The sequence below is a fragment of the Carlito syrichta genome, unplaced genomic scaffold, assembly GCF_000164805.1.
Source record: "Carlito syrichta isolate Samal-C Ts95f unplaced genomic scaffold, Tarsius_syrichta-2.0.1 Scaffold306879, whole genome shotgun sequence".
Lineage (NCBI taxonomy): Eukaryota > Metazoa > Chordata > Mammalia > Primates > Tarsiidae > Carlito > Carlito syrichta.
Window position 1 is genome coordinate 120,298 of NW_007250975.1, and position 7,552 is coordinate 127,849.

The 7,552-nt window shown below is 39.2% G+C and overlaps 1 pseudogene across 1 annotated transcript; it reads right to left on the reverse strand.

The window, feature by feature from the left end:
* Nucleotides 1-6,830: 6,830 nt before the first annotated feature.
* On the reverse strand, nt 6,831-7,277 carry LOC103265849 (annotated as a pseudogene). Its single transcript, XR_504664.1, has one exon. The product of XR_504664.1 is annotated as an epididymal secretory protein E1 pseudogene (transcript).
* Nucleotides 7,278-7,552: the final 275 nt, after the last annotated feature.

The following is a 7,552-nucleotide window of genomic DNA, read 5'->3' on the forward strand; positions in this document are numbered from 1 at the left end:
CATCTCGACAATAAATCAAAAAATTAGCCGGGCGTGGTATGCCCACCTGTAATTCCAGCTACTGGAAGGCTGAGGCGGAAGGATCACCGGAGCCCAGCAGGTCGAGGCTGTGGTGGACGGGAGCGGCCACTGCACTCCAGTCTGGGCGACAGAGTGAAGACTCTGACTCAAAAAAAAAAAAAAGAAAAGAAAAGAAAAGAAAGGAAAAGAAAATGAAAAATGAGATAGTACAACTGATACAACAGAAATACAGAGGATTATAAGACAATCATTAAAATTATATGCCAATAAATTGAATAACCTAGGAAAAAATGATTAAATTTATTTCTCTTCTCTTCTCTTCTCCCTCTCTTTTTTTAAGTCAGAGTCTCACTCTGTTACCCAGGCTGGAGTACAGTGGCACTATCATGACTCACCGCAACTTCAACCTCCTGGGCTTAGGCAATCCTTCCACCTCAGCTTCCAAATAGCTAGGACTAAAGGTACACAGCACCATGCTTGGCTTTTAAAAAAAAAATTTGTTTGTAGAGACGAGGTCTCACAATGTTGCCCAGGTTGGTCTCAAACTCCTGGGCTCAAGCAAGCCTCCCACCTTGGCCTCCCATAGTGTTGAGATTACAGGCATAAGTCACTGTGCTTGCCAGTTAAATTTTTTGATGCATACAACCTATAAAGATTGAATTATGAAGAAGTAGAAAATTTTAGCAGACCACTAATGAGTAAGAAAATGGAATCGGTAATACATCTTCCATCAAGGAAAAGCCTAGACTTATGACTTCACTACTGAATTCTACCAAACATTTAAATAACTAATACAATTTTTTTTCAAACACTGTAACCCAATATCTGTGATGAACATGGATGCAAAAATCCCCAAGAAAACATAGCAAATATAATTCAATATCAAGTTTCAAAGATTATTCACCATGATTGGGTGAAATTCATCCCAGAAATGCAAGGATAATTACACGTACATAAATCAATAAATATGATACCTCACATTAACAGAATGAAGGACAAAAATCATATGATCATTTAATAGATGCAGAAAAAGCATTCAACAAAATTTAATATATTTTCATAATAAAAACTCTCAACAACTTTGGTATAAGAAGAACATACTTAAATACAATAAATGCCATATTTGACAATCCTACAAGTAATATCGTACTTAATGAAGAAAAGTTGAAAGCTTTTTTCCTAAGATTGAGACCAAGACAAGGATGCCCACTCTCACCACTTCTGTCAACATATTACTTGAGATTCTAGTCAGCAGTTAGGAATGACAAATAAATACAAGACATCCACATTGGAAAGGAAAAAGTTAAATTGTCTCTGTTTGCAGACAACATGATTGTATACATAGAAAACTCTAAACACTCCACCAAAAACTTTTGAAACTAATAAACAAATTCAATAAATTTGCAGGATACAAAATCAATACACAAAACTAAAACTGTAAAACTGCTAGAAAAAAACAGAGGGGAGGCTTCATGACATTAATCTGTGCAATACATTTTTTTGATATTATCCCAAAAGCACAGGCAACAAAGAAAAAATTGGTAAATCAAATTAGATCAAACAAAAAGCGTCTGCATGATCAAGGAAATAGCAGAGTAAAATGACAGCATACCAAATGGGAGAAAACATTTGCAAACTATACATTGGAGGATAGGGGCTAATTTCCAACATATATAAGAAATTCAAACAACTCAATAGCAACAAAACAAATAACCCCAATTTAAAAATAAGAGGAATTAAACATTTCTCAAAAGAAGACTTGAATGGTCAACAGGAATTTGAAAAAGTGCTTGACATCATTAATTATAAGGAAAATGCAAATTAAAATCACAACGAACTATCACCTCACACCTATTAGAATACCTATAATAAAAAAAGACAAACGATAGCAAGTGATGGAGAGACTGTGAAGAAAAGGGAGCCTTTGCATACCATTGATGGGAATGTAAATTAATATAGCTATTATGAAAAACTGTAAGGGAGTTTCTCAAGAAATTAAAACCTGAACTACCTCATTCAACAATTTTACTTCTGGATATATATCCAAAGAAGATGAAATCAGTATGTTGAAGAGATAGCTTCACTCTCAAGTTTATTGCAGATTATTCACAGTAGCCAAGACATGGAAGAAATTTAAGTGTCCATCAAAGGATAAATAAATAAATAAAATTATGTAATTTTAGTTTAGCCTTTAAAAGGAAGGATACCCTGTCATTTGCAACAGCATAGATGAGCCTGTGAACATTGTGTTAGGCAAAATAAGCCAGATTCAGAAAGACAAATGCCACATCACGTCACTCTTACGTGGAATGTTTATTGAGTGATCTATCACAGAAACGAAGAACTGAATACCGCATGTTCTCATTCATAAGTGGGACTGGAACATTAATCACATTAGCACAAGGGAGGGAAGGACAGTTACTGGGTACTGCCAGTCAAGGGGGAGCATGTAACAACACAAAGGGTGCCTGGTTCTATGCTGGGGCGAGTAAGGGCCAGTTGGAGACCCAGACTTCACCTGCATGCAACCCGTTTGTGTAGTTCATCCTTACTTGTACCCATCTCTATCATAAAATAAAATAAAAATGTAAAAAAGTTGAACTAATAGAAGTAGAGAAAAGAAAAACGGTTCCAGTGACTAATTTAGTGGTGGTTGGTGTGAGGAGAATGTTGAGGTGATACTGGTTAAAGGAGGGAAAATTTTAGTAAGATAGAAGAAATTAGTTTATGAGATCGATTGTATAACATGGTCACTATAGCTAGCAATATATTATGTTCCTAAAAAATGACAACAGTAGTTTTTAAGTATTCTCATCACAAACATGACAGCTTTGCGAGGCAAGGTATAAGGCTTTGGGTTTATTTTTTTTATTTCTATTTTAAAGATATAGGGTACAATTCAGAGAATGTATATGTTAATTAGCTAAAGTTAGCCTTCTATAATGTATATGTACTTCAAACATTATGTCTTTTACTTTTACTCTCAATTTTTAAAAAAGTAAATAAAAATAAAAATAGAATCACTGTCATTTACTTATTATTTAAAAAGTCTTATTTTTAAGCCGGGCTCAGTGGTTCAGCCTGTAATCCCACACCTTCGGGAGGCTGAGGTGGGTGAATTGCCTGAGCCCGTGGGTTCGAGACCCGCCTGGGCAGTGAGACCTCATCTCTACAATAAATAAAAAAATCAGCCGGGCGTGGTAGCACATGCCTGTAATTCCGGCTACTCGGAAGGCTGAGGTGGAAGGATCGCCGGAGCCCAGCAGGTTGAGGCTGCGGTGGCCGGGAGCGGCCACTGCACTCCAGTCTGGGCGTCTGAGTGAGACTCCAACTCAAAAAAAAAAAAAAGTCTTATTTTTATGCTAAACAAAGGTTGAAAGTTTTAATATGCAAGCAATAATAGGCAAACATTCAATAACATAATTCCTTGGGTTATTATTTTCCAAAATTTTTTTACTGTTTACAAAATTTATAACTGCTCATCGTAAAACATCGAAATACTGTAGAAGTTTATAACCTAGGGTAATTTTTTCATAATTTCACTCCCAGCAACAATAATTTAGCATACGTTTTTCAGGTTCTTTCATACATAACCGAATGTATATAAAAATACTAACTGTTTTATATAAACAAGGCTGTGCTTTACATATTGTGCAAATTTCTTTGTTTCTGTTCACAACACATACTTGCTATCCTTCCATTCACACTGGAGTGTGTCATATTGCCAATTCCATGTCACAATAAATGTGTGTCAAGTTTTTATGTCTCCGTTGAATTCAAAACTCTACCCTCAGGCACTTAACTGAGAATAGATTTTATTCTCATGATTGTTTGCATTTATAGAAATAACAGCCTAATTCCATCTGTAAAGGCAATACAAACATGTCCTGAACACATGTCATATGCTATTCACGGAGCTGACACAAAAACGAATAAATTGTGTTCCCACTCACAATAAACAAGTGCAGGAGATAGACTGATGCAAGAGAAACTTCATTCTAAAACGATTACGGTTACATTCCACAACAGTCGTCTAAGTGAATTTGCTTGGTAGGACAGAGGAGAAAGAGACTGATTCTGACTGAAGGGAATGGGAAAAAACATTGCAAAGGAAGCATACTTTGAATTCACTTTCAAAGATGGTGTTGGATTTTGATGAACGGATAAGGAGAAGGTCTGGTGGAAACAGTATAAGCAAAGCATCTAATTCTAAAGTACATAACACACTGAAGAAAGCATGCGCAGAAAGAACATATTGAGAGGGAGAAGTAGAACATACGCTTCAGAGATATCTACAGGCTAGACCAAAGAGGCTTTTAAATGAAAGGGTACGTCGTCTGGTGTCTGATGTAGAGGACATGGAGCCTCACAGATAGTTTCTTATCAAGAGGTAGACCACATCTTTAGCACATAGCTCTACTAATGAACATACTGTGTTGCATGGTGATTGTAGATATGGCTTGTAAATATCTTTCACAAGATCAAACAGACAAACAGGTCTTGTGGAATAAGAGACCGTTACTTATTCATCTTATTGAGGGAAGTGTCATAGTAAGCATTCAGTTCTGTTAAATGGATTTTTATTTTTTTTTTTTTGAGTCGGAGTCTCACTCTGTCGCCCAGACTGGAGTGCAGTGGCCGCTCCTGGCCACCGCAGCCTCAACCTGCTAGGCTCCGGCGATCCTTCCTCCTCAGCCTTCCGGGTAGCCAGAATTACAGGCGCGCGCTACCACGCCCGCCTGATTTTTTGGATTTATTGTAGAGATGAGGTCTTGCTGCCCAGGCGGGTCTCGAACCCGCGGGCTCAGCCAATCCGCTCACCTCAGCTTCCCAAAGGCGCGGGATGACAGGCTGAGTCACCGAGCCCGGCTGAGTTTTTGATTTATTGTACAGATGAGGTCTTGCCAAGTTGCCCAGGCGGGTCTTGAACCCGTGGGCTCAGGCAATCCACTCACCTCAGCCTCCCAAAGCGCGGGATGATAGGCTGAGCCACCGAGCCCGGCTCTCCACATTACTTTCTAACAGAAAATCTTGTACTTAGAGTGCCTGAGTTATGAGAGTTTCTTTATGTTAGAACACACTTATTCTAAAAAATTACAGTTGACCCTTGGACAACATAGATTTGAACTGTGTGGGTTCACTTATAGGTAGATTTTTCTCTGCCTCTGCCACTCTTGAAACAGCAATCCCTAGTTCTCTACTTCCTCTTTCTCCTCAACATACTCAACATGAAGTTGATAATGAAGACCTTTACAATGTTCCCATCTGCTTAATAAACAGTGAATACATTTTATCTTCCTAGTGATTTTTAAATAGCATGTTCTTTTCTGTAGTTTACTTATTGTAAGAATACAAAATATAATACATATATGATATGCATTTATTGAGTGTTTATGTTATCAGTAAGACTTCTAGTCAACAGTAGGCGATTAGTAGTTAAGACTTTGGAGAATCAAAGATTATACACAAATTTTTGATTGTGTAGAGGGTTGGCACTCCTAACCACCATGCTGTTCTAGGGTCAACTGTATTTGTTATCTGAATTTCAAACTTAACTGAGTGTCTTGTATTTTTATTTGCTAAATTTTGCAATTTTACTTATGCACAGTTCTCTAGCTGAAAACGTCTCTTCTTTTCTCTCACTTTTTCTTTAATACTTGAAGATGCAGCTTCTGCAGGTTAGATCTGCCAGGAGGTGTTGTGATACACTGTGCACAGAATGTGATAGAAGCTTCTTTATTACTTACTTTCTTTAAATGCTATCAAACCCCATATATTTGGGAAAAGAGATCGTGATTCTGTTAATTTTTTAAAATTTATTTATTTATTATAAACATGCGGGGTACAATTCAGGGTTAGGTATACAAACATTGATCATGCAGTTACCCTTGTTGATGAGGTATGCCCCTCCCTCCCCTAGCAGTTTCCCCCAACTGATGATCCCACCCCCCTTCCCCTGCTACTGCCAATCGCTTTCTTATAGCATTATAATTGTTCAAGGTCACCTTATGAGTGAGAACATATGGAACTCAGTTCTTTTTTTTTTTTTTTTCAGAAGACAAGACTGACGAGTTTTTATTTATTCAAAGGTACATTTGCAGGGGCAGAAAGAGGCCATGGGTTAATACTGTTAAAAATTTTTTTAAAAAATCAAACGTCTACTTACCAAGTGCTGCACTTAATGAAAACGACCTTAGACAGAAAAAGAGAGGAGGACCACAGAGAACCAGCCACCCAGAGCTGAACCCTGCCACAGAACACCTCCTCTCTACTGAGTCGCTGGGCACCACCCCGGAGAGCAAGTTGCCGTGGCTGAAGCGGCAGAACTGGAGGTGCTGTCAGGAGCCAGCAGACTCGCTGGTCCCATGCACCAAACTCAGGGAGGCACTTAGAGATGAGGTGACTGTGGACAAAACTTCCCAGCAGGATGAAAGCGGGCCACAGCCCTTGCTTTACTGGAGGGGATACCCTAGGGCAAGTTATCGGATGTCCCCTAAGCAATCCCTTCAGGTCCTGTCTCCTGGAGTCTTCCTTATTCCAACAGCAAAAAGCAATGAAGACAATTAAATCAAGCCCCACAGTTCACTCTGTCTTCTTCCCTTCAACGTTTTTACAAGGATATTACAAAGGCGACAGTTGTGAACTTAGGATCTTAGATGCTTTTCGAGGTTGAGAGGCGTAAGACAGCAGTTTTTGGAATTCCTTTCATCTCATGGCACTGATTCAGTTTCAGATGACTGCTCCTCCACTTCTTCCCTCCCTCCACCTGTGTCCCTCACCCCAGAGAGACATACTGGCACCCAATAGCTCTAGCCTTCTATCTGTATTGAAATTTCCCAGCAGAAGAGATTTTGCCCATTTTCAGTCTGAAGTTGCCACTTCACCACCAGTTTTATAGAGGGGTATTCAGTTTTCACAGGTAGTTTATTCAGGTAGCTATAGGTCTTGTCTTTTTGAATGGGGCAGTTGATTCCACTCTCGCAGCCATCAGGCTCAGGAATGGGAAAGGGAACTGGGACGCCCAGGATGATGCCATGCACCATGGCCTTGCTGGTTTTAGATGGAGCATTGCTGGTGAAAGTGACATTGACACTGTAAGACTGTCCTTTGATCAGCTGACAGGGCTCGGTGGGACATGGGTTCACATTCACTTCCATTATAACTCCAACCTCAGAACTGCAAACTTTGAAATGCACGGGCTCGGCCTGGATGGTACCCTGTGCCAAGAGCAGCAGCGCTACAGGAGGCACTTGCATCACGGGACAGGATGCAAGCTCGAGCGGAACTCAGTTCTTTGTTTCTGTGATAAATCACTGAGTGTGATTGACTCCAAATCCATCCAATTTGCTGCAAAGTCCATATATCTGCCCTTCTTTATGGCTGCATAATATTCCATTGTATACATATACCACATTTTTTTATCCAGTCCAGTTTTGATGGGCAACACGGTTGGTTCCATGCTTTTGTTATTGTGAATAGAGCTACAACAAACATATGTGTGCAGGTATCTTTTTTGTAGAATGATTTGAGT